Here is a 14692-nt window from a genome sequence, read left to right as displayed (position 1 = left end):
GAGTGCCAACGTACATTTGCAAGTAGGATGAACAGAACAACAAGTCTTCCCGTCTTCCGTGTTTGCTGCTTCTTTGACCTCGAACACATCAGTCACCGCTTTCGCATCAGTAACTATGGCAACGTGTTTGAAGGTCACTGATCCTTTTAAGGTCGAAGCTACTGTAACCTATGTGTCAGCGTGGAGGAGCAAGCCTCCCAAGTGCATAACGACCGTGTTCCTTATACATGTATCCAGCTATGTGTAAATTAAGAAAATGTGTTGGATAAGGCAGAGTGACGCTCCAAATAATTGATGGTAGAAACCCTCCACCATGTGTTGGGAGACACAGTCGGAATGTAAACATCAGATTTCTTCGTCTGACTCAGTTATGACTCATCGTCGAACGTCAAACTTCCCTTTTCAGGTTATTTTTGAGCAGATTTCATCCTGAAAAAAAAAAAAGGCTTATCTGATTAGAATTTCTTTTCCCTTGCTTCTACACTGATGTGATTTTGTCGGAACACACTTCCTTTTGGGTGCATGTAAAATGTATGAGCTGTTGATTGCTGCCTTTCTAAGAGTCCACATGTCAACAACTTTTATTTGGAAAATTACAGCAAAAGAAATGCCTAAAAATTGCTCGGAGAGCGGTGCTGGTTGATTGTGATGACGATTGGCAGATTTCTGTTTTTCGTCGTGTTTCTGTTGCATAACGTTGTTGAAGGAGATTTTGCACAATGCACATAAACCAGCAATCAAACATCTCTTCAATCATTCCAACACAGAGCTGCAGGAGAGGGATGGAACACATCCCAGCAGACACAGAGTGGAGGGCAAAGTACAACCTTGACATGTCGACAGTCAGCAGCAGCAGAATTATAGGTGTGTGTTGCACTGGGTTTGTACATCTTGTTTTTGTTCCCTACTATGAAGAACAGCTCCCATTTGCATTTTTTTTTCTCCTACTTATTATGCAACACAGATTACACAAATTTAATTGCTTCAGAAAAGAGTCGGTTTGCTGGATTTGAAAACGTGCGTACTCCTGCGAGGACCCGGTGTGTGTCTCGAGGTGTTTGTGTGACTGTCATCGCAATACTTAATTACAAAAGTGACAGAAACAAGGTCCTCGGCGCTGCATGAGTAATGGGAGGGACGGCGCCACCAACATTGCCCATCAGACGCAGAGAGCATGCCGACTCTTATCAGTAAATTTGTTCCTGCCTCCTGACCTTTCAGCAATTCCAGAGTCATCCATTACCTTCTCTGCGCTAACACAAAAACACAAGACACAAGCTTGTTGGGGTTTTTTTTCCCGTTTGTGTAACAGGTAATGTGCAGGGAAGCTGCAAAGGATTTCACTTAAGCAATCCTACCCAATCAATGAAGGACTCTCAGCATGAAGGAGAGGATCAATCTGGGATGAATCGAGTGTCATAGTCCCTGAGAATAACCACCAGACTGCACATCTCCAGACTGTTCCAGTACTATAAGGTAATTGTTTTAGTTTAATGGCTCAGAAGTATACTGCTGGCTCTTATCAGATGAGAACCGCTCGCTGCGTTACAGCCAACTGGACTCGGCACAGATCCACGGTTTAAGACCTCCACAGCAACAAACAGCAGAGATGCACAATTTACCAGTAGCCACAAGGGCAGTCAGGAGAATTAAAGCTTCAGGAACCACGTTAATAAATCGATTATATCAAGATGAGGGTGTGGGATGGTCAGTACTGCCGAGTGTGCAACAGAAAATATTAGTTCCACCAGCTGAATCCAGCTCAGTCCCATTGTTATGTCAGAAAGGTAATTAAACATGTGGGGCAACATGAAGAGTGTAGGTCTTACAAAGAAAACACAAAATTCAGTTTTTATTTGTTGTAAATGTTGTTTGTAATTTATTACAGGCCACACTTTCTTGCAGAGAAATAAAAGCTAGCTCACGCTTTGCTTGTGAAGTAGTTTGAGCATATTTTAGGAGTGAAGTTGTAATAAACGTAAATGCCTGAGGCTGCAGGAATCGTGTGTCTGGACAACTGACGCACTCTACTACTTCTTTACAGAAAAGCAAAACAAAAAAAAACAACCTAGAAAACATTTACAGGTGTGGTTATATTTAGACGTAGTCTTTATTTGTCATTTAGATTCATGTCAAAAAAAAACAACTTTTGGCCCCTGAACTGAAATGTGTTTGACACTACGGTTTTAAAAAGTTATCATGGAAGATGCGACAGCTGTACTGTCATCACCGTTTAGTCACATTTCACACACATTGAGCACCGGGATTTTAATTTGGCATGCGGTTAGCAGTTTCAAATGGCTGGCCAATGGGGCTGTGATGCATAAGATTTACATATTACTCCTGCTGCTGGGGGTGGGGGGGGGGGGGGGGGGGGGGGGGTAGTTTGTGATTCACAATTGCCCACAAATGATAAATGTGTGTATGTGTGACTGTCTCTGTGTTAACCGTGAGACAGATTGATGACCGGTCCCAGAGGTATCCTGCCATCAGTCCTGTGATGAGTGCGATAGAGTCTCGCTGCTTACAAATCTCTGTATACAGCAGGCGAACAAGACGAAAGGAGTGATTAACAGTCTCACCCAACAATGACATCATAGGGGTGACAAACTAGAACAATTCCACCTAAAAATCCAGTAAAACAATGTCCTGATGATCATGATACTGCACATTAGAATATGAATGATTTTATTTAGACCTCAAGTGCTCCTGGAAACAAAATAACCAACAACTTGAATTTAAGGAATAATTTTTAGGTATTCACTATCAAGCTGCAAGTTGTAAGCAATATGTTGCTGCTGATTTAGTCACTTGGTCATACATGTCGGCCTGTAATCTACTGCCTCAAACATAATGCACGGGATTTGTCTTTTTTTTTTACAAATATAAGCAAAAATGAATGTTGTCATTCCCCACGCAGGACAAAACCCCAGGCTGTTCGTGTTTTTGTTATTTAATGGCTGCCACTGTGACTCTGTGTTTCATAACCAAGTCAGATACTCTAATAACTATGCACATTTCAAATTGTGATAAACACGATTGCGCTGCCATTTATATGTGAGATAATTGAGTTGTCCTTATCATAATTTTGTGGGGTTCAACCCAGGGCGGCTCGCTTTAAAAGCCTAAATCCTTTGTGCCGTGCAATTTTTGCGACTCAACAAATGAGACGGTGAGATTGCAGAGGGGGGAAATCGGCGTAAAGCTGCAGGACGGATTTGCAGTCTTCTTCATGCTGTTTCTCTAAAAAAATAAAAAATAAAAAATGTAATAAATTTACTCTCTGCACCCCAAACCAAGAGCTCACAAAATTACCATATACTCCACCATATCGAATGAACACCTCTCCTAATCTCAATATATCCTGACAGGCATGAGACAAGAGTATGTCAAGCTTCATAAATGGTTGGATCGACTACAGTTTGAGTTGCGCAAACGAGGCAAGTGAGTTATGTTGGTAAAACCCCTCAGGTATTCCTGCTAGGAAAACTCAAAAGGTGTACAGAAAAGAAACTGGGTAATGATACAGCTCTGTAATAGCAAGAAGTAGAACCGTGTTTATAATTCAAAGAAACGTCAGCGGTGTTAAAGAAAGGAAGCATGAAAATGACATTTTCTTGTTTTGTCTTATGAGAAGCAATAAGGAGAAATCCAGATTTCATATGCAGGAGACCCACTTTCAATTCAAGGCAGCACTAGATCTGTTTATCCTTTAGGTTAGCCTCCAACACAAACATTTTAATAATTCTTGTGGAAATCTGTTTTTTTTTTTTTAAGTCTCAGGAAGTTTGCACTTTTGTCCCCTGGTAGGCAGTTTGTGAAATCCCTTGTTTCCCCACATCTTCTTAGCAGAAAAGGAGGGCGGGAAGCAAAGCACAGCCCACAGAGCAGCAACGGCCACATTAATGGGAAATGCAGATAAATAAGATGAGAGATGTCCGTTTGGGGAATTGAGAGGTGCATACTGATCATCTCTGCAGGTCAGCATAGAGCCCACTCGTGTTTCTCGGTCTGAGCTATTAAATTAACAAAGTGCTGCCGCTCGCATTTCACAGATGCCCAAATCTGCCCCTCTGAACCTCCCCACGCACCGTCCCTCATTTAAAATCAGGATATCTCTCTGTGAGTTCGGGAGGGAAGAGCAAGGGAGCGCTTGGCTGCCTGGAATTCGTGATGAAACTCATTCCCAGTGATTTTCCAGCTCAGAATTGTAAAGAGAAGAGGATTTGTTGAACTCACGGAAAAATGTGAAAGTGTGACAATGTGCTGTATAATACTTTGTCCTGGCAAATGGGAATGTGAGTAGAAGAAATTACGCTAAACGGTGCGCCGATGCCTTCCGGATAATGGATTCCAAGATGCTGTGAACCTGAACGGCAAAAGCAATCAAAGGAGGAATCAGTGGCACAAGGAAAGACAAATAGTGTCCTTCCAATGACGCTTATCTCAAACCTGACTTTGGCAGAGTGCGAAGTTGGCTGGTAGGCATTCATTACGCATGCAGGCAAGAACCGGCTTACTATTATTGGATGAGGGGAAATGATCAGACGGGTCTACTGCTTCTTTAAAGCCGCTACATGAAATGGGATCTAGTACCACAGAATACCCAAGAAGCTTCCTGTGTGTTTACCGTTTGCTCACGGCGCCTCTTGTATAACTCCGGCAACAGGAGTGCAAAGGGCTGCATTTCAGTGCTTTGATAGTATTGGAGTGAGTGATAGAAAAGACTAATGGAGGAAAAAAAGAAGGCGGATTCTGGGCCTGATTTACTAAGATCTTAAATGAAGCGTTGCACACGATTTGGGAAACAATCAATCGAGGAGTCAAAGTTTGAGATCGAGCTGAACCAGCGAAAGAGATTGAATACCAGCCGCATGTCTGCTGAAGGCTGAGCTGGTCTGCGCCTCCTTTTCAAACATATAAACAATGCAAGCACTTTTTTCAGACGTAGTACATGAAATTGCATGTTGCACTTTAGTTTATTAGCATAAACTCCTCCCAGCATTTGGCATGATTTGGAAAACATGACTGAAGCTCCATATTCACAAAGGCAAATGTGTTAAATAGATTGTATGTAAAAACCAAACCTCCAGACATGTACACAGATTTCTTGCTCAGCGGATGTAATGGTCTGCACCTTTATAGCGCTTTTGATGGACTCCCACAGCTTTACATGCTCATATTCATGCAATCAAATGCTGCGTCTTACCCAAGGACATGTAAGGACATTGACAGACAGTGATGGACGTTAAACCGCCAACCTTGGGGTGAGAAGACCACCACAGCTGTTTCCAGGCACTTAATCATCTCAAGTGCTTTCTTGGTAAAAACACTTGCTGGTATTATCTTTAGATTACTAGTCATCATATAACTGTCTGATGGATGGATTGATTGATTTAGTTTAAAAATGCAGTCAATCTTTATCCATCGAGAATTTTGAGGACAGCAGATATAACTCCTACTTCCTGACAGGCGATATATTTCGTCCTTTACTGGAACAAGTGATGAGTGTAGAATTAGTGCCACCAGCTGTTTGTCTCCAGGTGATCATTCTGTATTATTCAGATGAATAAATTTCAGGGAACAAACAGATTTCAGTTGACATCGTGGAGTCAGTTGGTTTAAAGTAAACTGAAGGTAGAGCTCTCTGGCTTCGGGGGCTTGGAGAGGACATTTGGCTGATTTACAGCAAATTGGACAACAATGGAGCCATCACAATACTCTTAAAATCTTTAGTCATATTTACTCGAATGACGTAAAACTTGAAAATATCAAAGACTTCCCATCAGAGTGAAAAAGAAATCCCTATTTTAGAAGTTCAAATACTGAACAACCTCAAATGAAAGAAGGGAAAAGAACGTATAATACATAAACAAAATGATCATGGAAAACAATGACAAAATGGGAAAACTTAAGCCATGAGCTTTTGAGAATCAATACATCTGTAATTCGTAATGACCTGGTGTTGACAGACGGCTGCTCTCAGATATATAATTAATGGCAATTACATATAAGTGTCTGTAATTATGCATATTACTGGGCCGCAATTTCCATCAGCGTCCAGTTTTGAATATCGTTATCACTTCTTTGCATTTAGGTTTGCGTAAAATTCAACAGTGAAAAAAGGTCAAAGCCAAAGATTAGATCTTTAGTTTTTAAATGTTATCAGACAAAAAGACTCCATCAACTTATGGCGGCTGTGCGGGAAGCGATCCCAGCCGACACTCGGAAAAGAATGGGGGCCAAAATATGGGACTTCCAAATCAGCCAGCAATCCTGATAACATGCAAGAGCATCCAGAGAAAACCCACAAGCACACAGTGAGAACATGCAAACCTCACATCAACGCAACAGAACAAGACTTCAAGACGATCCACAAAAAGCCCAATGCACTGGAGTACAACAATAAGATTGTTGCCAGTTTGAAAAGACCTTGTATCTCAGTACCATTTCTTTGGAAAAGACACGCACATCCACACCAGCTTAGGCCAATTCACCTAATCCTCACATCTTTTGACTGTATGAGATGCACGGGGATAACATGCAAACTCTATGGTGGGCCTTTGTGATACATTAAGAGAAATCAAGCAGTAGCATCCCAATATGTTTATACTAATATATTGTAATAATAATGATAATGAGCATTTTGTTCAGAAAGCCTTTTAATCCAAACTGCATAACATTTGGGAGAAATAAATGACGCCTTGTTTTGTTGTTCACAACCGTCGGCCTTTGATAGAAAGACACACGGTAGTCACAGTTTCTATCAGGAGTTTTTCTGTTTGTGCAGGGTTTTCATGAGGTAGACCGTTTGGCTGTACCTTCTGGCATCCGGGAAGGCCATAAATCCTTTTATTTGTGGGGTTTTCTTTTCTCTTAGCAGCGCGCCCCGAAGCAATGGATCTCCTGCTGTGCAGCGAGGATATCGATTCTCTGGTACAGCAGTGGGAGGTTCTCCCAGGGATCAATCGGAGGAGCCGTTAATCATTACTGTAAGATAAACAGCCATTTTTCTTGCTATTGTTGGGGACATTGTTCATCTTTACAACAAAAGCAAATGATAGAAATTGCCAACCCGGCTGGTGGAATGAAAAACATCAACAAAAAACAAACATGAAATTTGCTGCATTCGCTCGACGCCAAAACGGGATGACATGAAAACCAACATTTACCTTTTATGCTACTGGAGCTTACCGTGTCGCTGCAGATGTATTCCCTTTCTTTCACTTGCCTCTCATGTAGGGCTGGCGGGCTTGGCAAACCAAAAAGTTTCCTTTCATCTTTTCATCCTTCGTGAAATTCAATGTCAGCCGACAGAAAATAGCAAACTGCGAGATTTGTTTGATTCAGGAGAACAACCTGAGAAATCAATTCAAGAGTGTGTGTGTGTGTGTGTGTGTGTGTGTGTGTGTGTGTGTGTGTGTGTGTGTGTGTGTGTGTGTGTGTGTGTGTGTGTGTGTGTGTGTGTGTGTGTGTGTGTGTGTGTGTGTGTGTGTGTGTGGTTGCGTGTGTGTGTGAGGATGCTCGACCGTGTGTGTGGCCACAGACGGGTCACTTGTTGGTCATAGAAGCAAATGGGAGTGAAGAGAATCTCTGTGGCAGCCCGTAACATGATAATTCATCCAGGAGGTGAAGGCCTTGGTCCACTCTGGACCGGCCACCAGTGCATCAGAAGATCCAACACAGAGAGACGGGCAGTCACGCACATGCACAGGATATTTCTAGCCACCGGTTAACTTCAAATGCATTTTATGGACTGTGGGAAGAAACTGGAGCATCTGTGGAATTACTCATGCAAACTCCTCCCACCTCATCGGGACTTGAACCGGGTTACCTCGCTACGTGAAGCTGCTACTTCAAATACTTCAGGATTTTCAAATTGCTCTTTTCTTTCCGATGTGCAAATTACAAAGTTCTCCTCCTACGCTTGAATCACTGAACCTACACAAGGAAACTCTTAGTCAGTCCACATTTTCCACGATTGTGTTCACAAAGAACGATTAAGTGACAGCGTTTGGAACCTTTTTGAGGACCGGCCGCCTCGAGTCCTCAGTGAGACCGAGGACCCCGGGAGTGCAGTGATGCAGAGCATGAATCTGTTTGGGTAATTTAAAGTAAAATGTGATTATATGATTTTGCCTAAATGAGCCTGGCATGTCTTCCAGTCACATTCTCGGTCTACTGTGCCATCAGCACGACAATGAAATAAAAGACAGAAGGCAACACAAAAAAAAAAACCAAACAAAAAACTTGGCATCTCTCATGAATAATGCAGGAGTCGCTCAAGCCAGCCAGCAACAACTGGCACTTTTCCTCCACGATTCATCAAGATCAGATCAGCGTTGCCTCAGTTATAGCCTCTCGGAGGCTAACATATATATCATGATTAATCGCATCCTCAAACTGCCATTTGGTGTCTTTTTTTTTTTTTTTTCTTTCTTTAATTGCCAGAACACAGCGACTGTACAAGAAAATATCGACCGATTAAACGTCTCTGAATTGCTTTTTGCTCCTGTAAAGCAGCACATTCACTATAATGTACATGGCTTTGTGTTTTCCTCATTTCATTCTCAGTATTCACTTTTTGTTGTGAGATATTTATGCGCGCAAAACTGCCCTTTTATGATTTAATACCATTTACCACAGTCACTACCAGTTACAAGCGTCTTCCCGTGGAGAATAAATGCACAAATGTAAGCAGCTCTGGGAGATTCAAACAATATTTGCATAGGATAATGTTGTGTGGAAATGTTTGTCTTGAGGCATAAATTCAGTTTGTTTACAGTTTGAGACACCGAGAATGGAGCCTTGAGGATTATTGAGAGCAAATCGTTGTAACCACTTAAACGAAAGACGTGCGAGCGGAGGCGACGTCGGCGTATCCGCCGCGACTGTAACGAGAACAAAAAGGCGAGCTGCAGAAAGCAGCACGAATTTAGGCTTTCGCGAAAAGCAACAAGGTTTGGTTCCGATAAAGACATTTGCTTTGCGGGGTGTGCTCTCTGGATTTGTGATTCCCAGGTTTGGTTTACTCAGCGAGTGCCAGAGTGAGTGTGAAAATCATTTGCCTCGGTGTTCACCGAGTGCCGAGTTGGTGGTTAGTTTTATGAATAAATTTCAAACCGCAGAGAAAACGGGGCTTGATAAGTGAGATAGTGGCGAGATCAAAAGCTCCTCGTACTGTATCATTGTTTGAGGTGACAGTGAGGAGAAAAAAAACATGGCCAGTCGTTTCCAACAATATCCAATCAATCAAGCAACTCTGCTGATTTCATTGCCCTCTGTGGGAACACGATTTAATAGCAGCTGCTGGTGTTCACTTTTAGCTGGAAGCCTCACTTAAGTCTGAGGTTGCCAAAATAGGTTTTCCATAAAATGTAGATTTTAAATTTCAAACCAAGCAGCGACAAGCTTTGGATTCAGTCGCTTGAGGGCTCATAAATCATACATAATATGTGGCAATGCAAGTCCTGTCAGGTCAGTTGCGAGAGCACATGCGGCTCCTCTATTCCAGCCCACCGACTGCCTAATAGCAGATGACTGAGCAAGTGCAGGGCCCATCGACCGTCCCTCCAAATTATTCTTGACGCACACAGCCGACCCCTTCAGCGCCCAAAACCCTTTGAGTCCTTGGCATCGGCGATCTGGCAAGCCATTTTTTTTACAGCCATCCATCTTCTATGTCCACTTTATCCAAGTTAGTGTTGTGCTGTGCTGGACCATGACCAGCTGAAACTGAGCGGAGGGCATGGCATGCAGGACGGGCCGCCAGTGCATGACCGGGCCTCAGCAGACGAAACCACCACCCGTCTACACAAATACATCTCGGAGCAGTTTTGTCTTTGGATTTTGGGAAGAAGCCCGGGCACTCGAGAGAAAACCCATATTGGCATCCACACTCCGCATGTAAAGGTCCCCACCAGGCTTTAAAGCTTTTTTTTTTTTTTTTTTTTTCCCCCTCACTTTGAGGCAAGAGTGTTAACTATTACATTACTATGCTGCCTGCACACTTTATTCCCACTGAGGGACCCGCATCACATGACCCGAAAAATTGAGCTATAGCAGCTTTCTCGTTGCTGCCTTCTTGGTTGGACCTATAGTCTGACTCACGCCAAGAGAAGCCAGAGGGAATCAATAGCATATAGCACAGTAAGGAAATGTTATACAAGGAGAACGTGTAAATCCGAACTGTGGCTGCACAATATACCACAAATGTATTATCATTGCAATATAGGTGTGCACAGTATACCGCAACCTGCAATAAATTATGTTTGCATGTGCTGTGCGTTCAAGCATGTCAACATGTCCGGAGCCTCTTCGCTTTTGATTCCCACACACCAGGTCGACGTGAGAAGTGAGCGTGGCGGGACAAAGAGAAGACAATCAAGGAAAATATGGAAAAGAAGAAGTTGTAGCTCACCCCAAAAGGTCCCGTTTACGCTTTTAGGTTAAGATTGTGAAATTTTGTCAAGTTTAGGAAATCTGCTATCCGAGTCGCAGGTCACAGAAACTCTTGATTTTTCATCGTCGCTCCGATGCTCAATGTTGTCACCTGGAGTGGGTCGGCGTTAAAATCCACAAACAAAAGGTCTTTTTTCCACGGAGGCCTGCATCGAACTGAAATGGTGGCAGGTATTCAGTCGCAACACGAGCTGCATTGTGAATCATTTTCAAAATGACACATCGTGTTGAAAACAAAATTCCCCCGAAACAACAAAGTAAACCGACGAGTTCTCTTTTGAAACGCTGTTGGTGGAAACTGCCAATTTGCATGTGAAAGAACTTTTTTATATATATATATATATATATATATTTAAATAACTCAAACACGGCCCCCACACAGCTAGTGTCAGTGGCTGGAGAAAGAGCACTGTTATTTAAAAAAAGAACACATCTATACACACCCTCAGTTATTAACGTCGTATACTTTTCTGCAAATCATATCATTATTGCAATATTTGACATTTTTGTTGCGATATTGTGCAGCTGCATTCTCCTAATTGATATGTTGATAAACTCCTAATTGATAAACCTAAATGATATGTTGGGGTTTTTTTCTCGCAGTACCTCCACAAATCCAGAAATATGTCGAGAAGAAAAGACATTTTCTTGATTCATATGCTTTTTCTGTATATCTAATACAATATATATATATATATAATAAGAGTTGGATAGCTAAATCAGCAGTGGTCAACCAGACCTGCACAGAATGTGTCGCCATTATTATTCTTGGCCACGTCGTTATGTCAACTAAAATAATGTTTGCATACATAGTTCACTCTATGCAGAAGAATTTAGTTCAAGGCTATTTATTTTTTCAATTGTTTTTTTTTTATTTTTTGAAGGATGGTCAGAGGTTCAGTTTCAGATATACAATCTGGAACGTCTCATTCATACAGTAAATGTGATTTTTCTCTCTTTGAAAAGCCTAACCTTGGCTGCACAGCTTGAGTTTAGATAAACATTCTTTCTTTTTAACCAGTTTTTTCACCCCCTGATTTCTAAACACCAGTCTGCTATGTGTCCTTCATCCTTTTACCTGACTGTCGGATTAATTTAATCTCCATGCGACCAGCTGAAGGAGTTGCAGCGGGAATTGAATAGGTGTCTCGCCTACTGCCTGCACTTTGCTCACACACAAGAAAAAAAAAAAAAAGATGTGAATGTTTTACTGAGGAATCCATTTGATTCCCTTTCAATGCCACTTAAAAAGATGTCCAAAGCCCAAATAGTTCAGAATCCTATGTAAAAAATATGGCTGTGATGAGTACAAGACAGCATACAGCGGAGGACAAGCGGCAGTGGCATTCGGCAAAGGTGATGGACCAGAACGCCCGGTGTGCAGCCAGGTAACGGTGAGTGCTGGCAGCCTGCTGGGCACGCAGGACATTCAGGACTAAAGGTTACGTCCCCGACTGCGCAGATCATCATTATGATGCAGACAGACGCGTTGCCCAGATAGACAACGGGAGCAATTAGAGCAATACTGGGCCAACCGCTCATTCTCCTTCACGTTAATGTGGGACAAGCCGGAGGCCCAATACTGATATAAAAGGTGCAACTCCTTGCATGACATGACTGGATTCGTCCATATGAAACCACAGAAAAGCAGTCACTTGCAATCACTGGCCACTAGAGTTAAATACACATAATCAAATGCTGTAGAATAGCCTTAATATTATATTACTAGATTTTTATAGGGTTAGGGTTTAGCCTGTGTAGGTTGATCTGACTGCCTCCATTCATGGAGACAAACTGAACAATGGAACTCATTTTATTTGATCCATGCCGACGTGACAGGATCACACATTTTCTGCAATCTTGTTATTGCATATTCATGATGTGACTCTCCTAATACACCACACCCATCAGCGGCTCTATTGCAGTGACTTCCAACAAGCGCCTGACTTCCCAGTCATGTGATTCAAAACAAAGCTCAGAGACGGAGGCTGCAGTCTTTCTTAGACCTCTAAGTGACTGTTCTATTGCTGTATTGTTCAGTGAATTTATTGTCACAGTAAAAACAAAACAAACAAAAAAATGTTAAGACCATTTATGAGCCTATGTGAGTTGTAGTCTTGTAGACTGAAGTACCACCGGGTCCCACTGTACCGATAAGATGGTTCTCTGTATAACTCTATAGTGTCAAGTGAGTATTAAAGTTACACTTGACTTTCTGCCAACTCCATCGGGTCTGACCTCTGGCATCAACACTATTCTTTATCCAGGGAGACAGACAGGATATTTCCTCCTGTTCAGACCGTTCTGTGTCAACACCTACAGGGAGCTGAGCATTAAAATCCCAGAAGTTTATGAATTTGTCAGAGCAGCCATACCTGACTCTAACAACCGTAACACATTCGGACCTAAATCACAATTTAGATTTTTTTTTTTTTTAGCTGTCAAGCATGTGTTTGCTTCCTTTTCAGTGGCCAATTAGATTTTTTTTTTTTTTTTTTATATTTTGAAACTGAACCACAGACTTTATACTCAATGAAGAATCCCTAAACTCTACAAATATGAATACACCTTAATATCCATTTCCAGTAAACAGCTGAAGGATGTGGATGCTACAGCAGTAAAGGAGAAGAACTATAAGCATCTTTATAGGAAATGCAAGTGCCTCGATTGCTGCGAGGTGAAATGGACAAACATCTGTAGTAACAATACATCACATGAAAGCAAAGAAAAGACGTGTGGATGTTTTGGTAGGTGAATCAATATTGCCCCCAGCATGCCTAAGCAATGAAATTAAAAGGTATTTTCTTGAGTTATTTGTGGATTCTTAATTATTAACGGGGATTTTACATTTACTGGCTGAATTAATTACAAATCACGTGTTCAGTTAGTAAGGATGGCGCCAGAAATCGTTGGAATTAATACACAGTGCAATTTTAAACAGCAAGTGCGGCTCCATCCTCCTTTGTCAGGTGCACAGTGAGCTGGAGACACGCGGGGAACAAAAACTGTGTGAATTCACTTTAAATAAATAGGGTTTTGTAACGCAAAAACGCACAAAAAAAATGTCTTAATGCAATATTGCATGGGTGCACTTATTAGTTCTGCAGAAAGTTCGGAGTCTCTTACCTTTAATGGTGATCAATCCTGGACGCGCTTCCTCACTGCTGAGGAACACAAAAGGCAGGACTGAGCTTTAATTCTGCAGGAGCCGTAGGGAGGAAACTGTTACTGGATACAGGTGCGAAACGCCTCTTTGGTTTTATTTTCTTTTTTCTCTTTAAAGCAGGCAGCAGGAGCCGCGGTTCCCGTTCACGAGGCAGCAGAGAGCCGCGGCGCAGAGGTCTGATCATATCCCTCCTCATCTGAAGCCCAAGTCTCTTATTTTCCTTTCTTTTAAATCGCACATGCTGTCACTGTCACGTGACCACTCCCAGCCGTCCAATGCGCTCCCTGCCACTCCTACACACACACACGCACACTCACACACACGCACGCACACACACACACACGGAATATTTATGAAGTAATTAAACATCTGCACATTGTGCAGGTGGTGTAGTGGTGAAGCTCTTCTCACCTCACAGTCATCTAATCCCTGGTTTGACTCCGGGATTAAGAGCGATTCTTTGCAGAGTTTTCCTTGTTGATTTTCTTCTCTGGTTTCCCTGAACAGTCCAAAATCTTACATTTAATGCTAATTGATGACTCTAATTGCGTGTGTGTGTGTGTGTGTGTGTGTGTGTGTGTGTGTGTGTGTGTGTGTGTGTGTGTGTGTGTGTGTGTGTGTGTGTGTGTGTGTGTGTGTGTGTGTGTGTGTGTTGAGCTGATGAATCATCCAGAGCTCCCCGCCTTCACCCACAGTCAGCCCGGATCAGACTCAGCGGCACCCCACGACCTTAAAGTTGGATAAAGGGGGCGAGAACATGGATAGATAATCTTGATTAATTCAGAGCTATAGAGGGAACTCGTTTCTTTCATTATGCAATACTCTTCTGTACATCTCCACCTTGAGTTCAGCAGTTGAGTTTAATATAGATGGATGGATGTTGGGAGAGTATAAATAAATGTATTTACCCCTCCCCCCAAAAACAAATGTTAACATACATATATATATTTTTTTTTTTTGTTTGTTATTATTGTTTTTGTTTGTTTTTTTTGTCCAAAATTGACCGAAAATGATGTTATATTACAGATATTTCTGTAATTTTATATATTTCTTTTCATACTTAAG

General features: G+C 42.0%; 1 protein-coding gene across 4 annotated transcripts in view; it reads right to left on the bottom strand.

Moving 5' to 3' along the window:
- rap1gapb (RAP1 GTPase activating protein b) overlaps positions 1-13831 on the bottom strand; it is a 106774-nt gene extending 92943 nt beyond the window's left edge. For 3 of the 4 annotated variants that reach the window (XM_080462075.1, XM_080462076.1, XM_080462079.1), the window contains exon 1: positions 13588-13831. The gene's annotated coding sequence lies outside the window, so the exon portion shown is untranslated. The remainder of the gene's footprint in view (positions 1-13587) is intronic. The other variant, XM_080462078.1, reaches the window with a different exon arrangement.
- Positions 13832-14692: the final 861 nt, after the last annotated feature.

This window comes from Lipophrys pholis (genome assembly GCF_963383615.2).
Source record: "Lipophrys pholis genome assembly, chromosome: 4".
In the NCBI taxonomy this organism is placed as follows: Eukaryota; Metazoa; Chordata; class Actinopteri; order Blenniiformes; family Blenniidae; genus Lipophrys; species Lipophrys pholis.
This window is presented reverse-complemented; position numbering and strand designations above follow the sequence as displayed.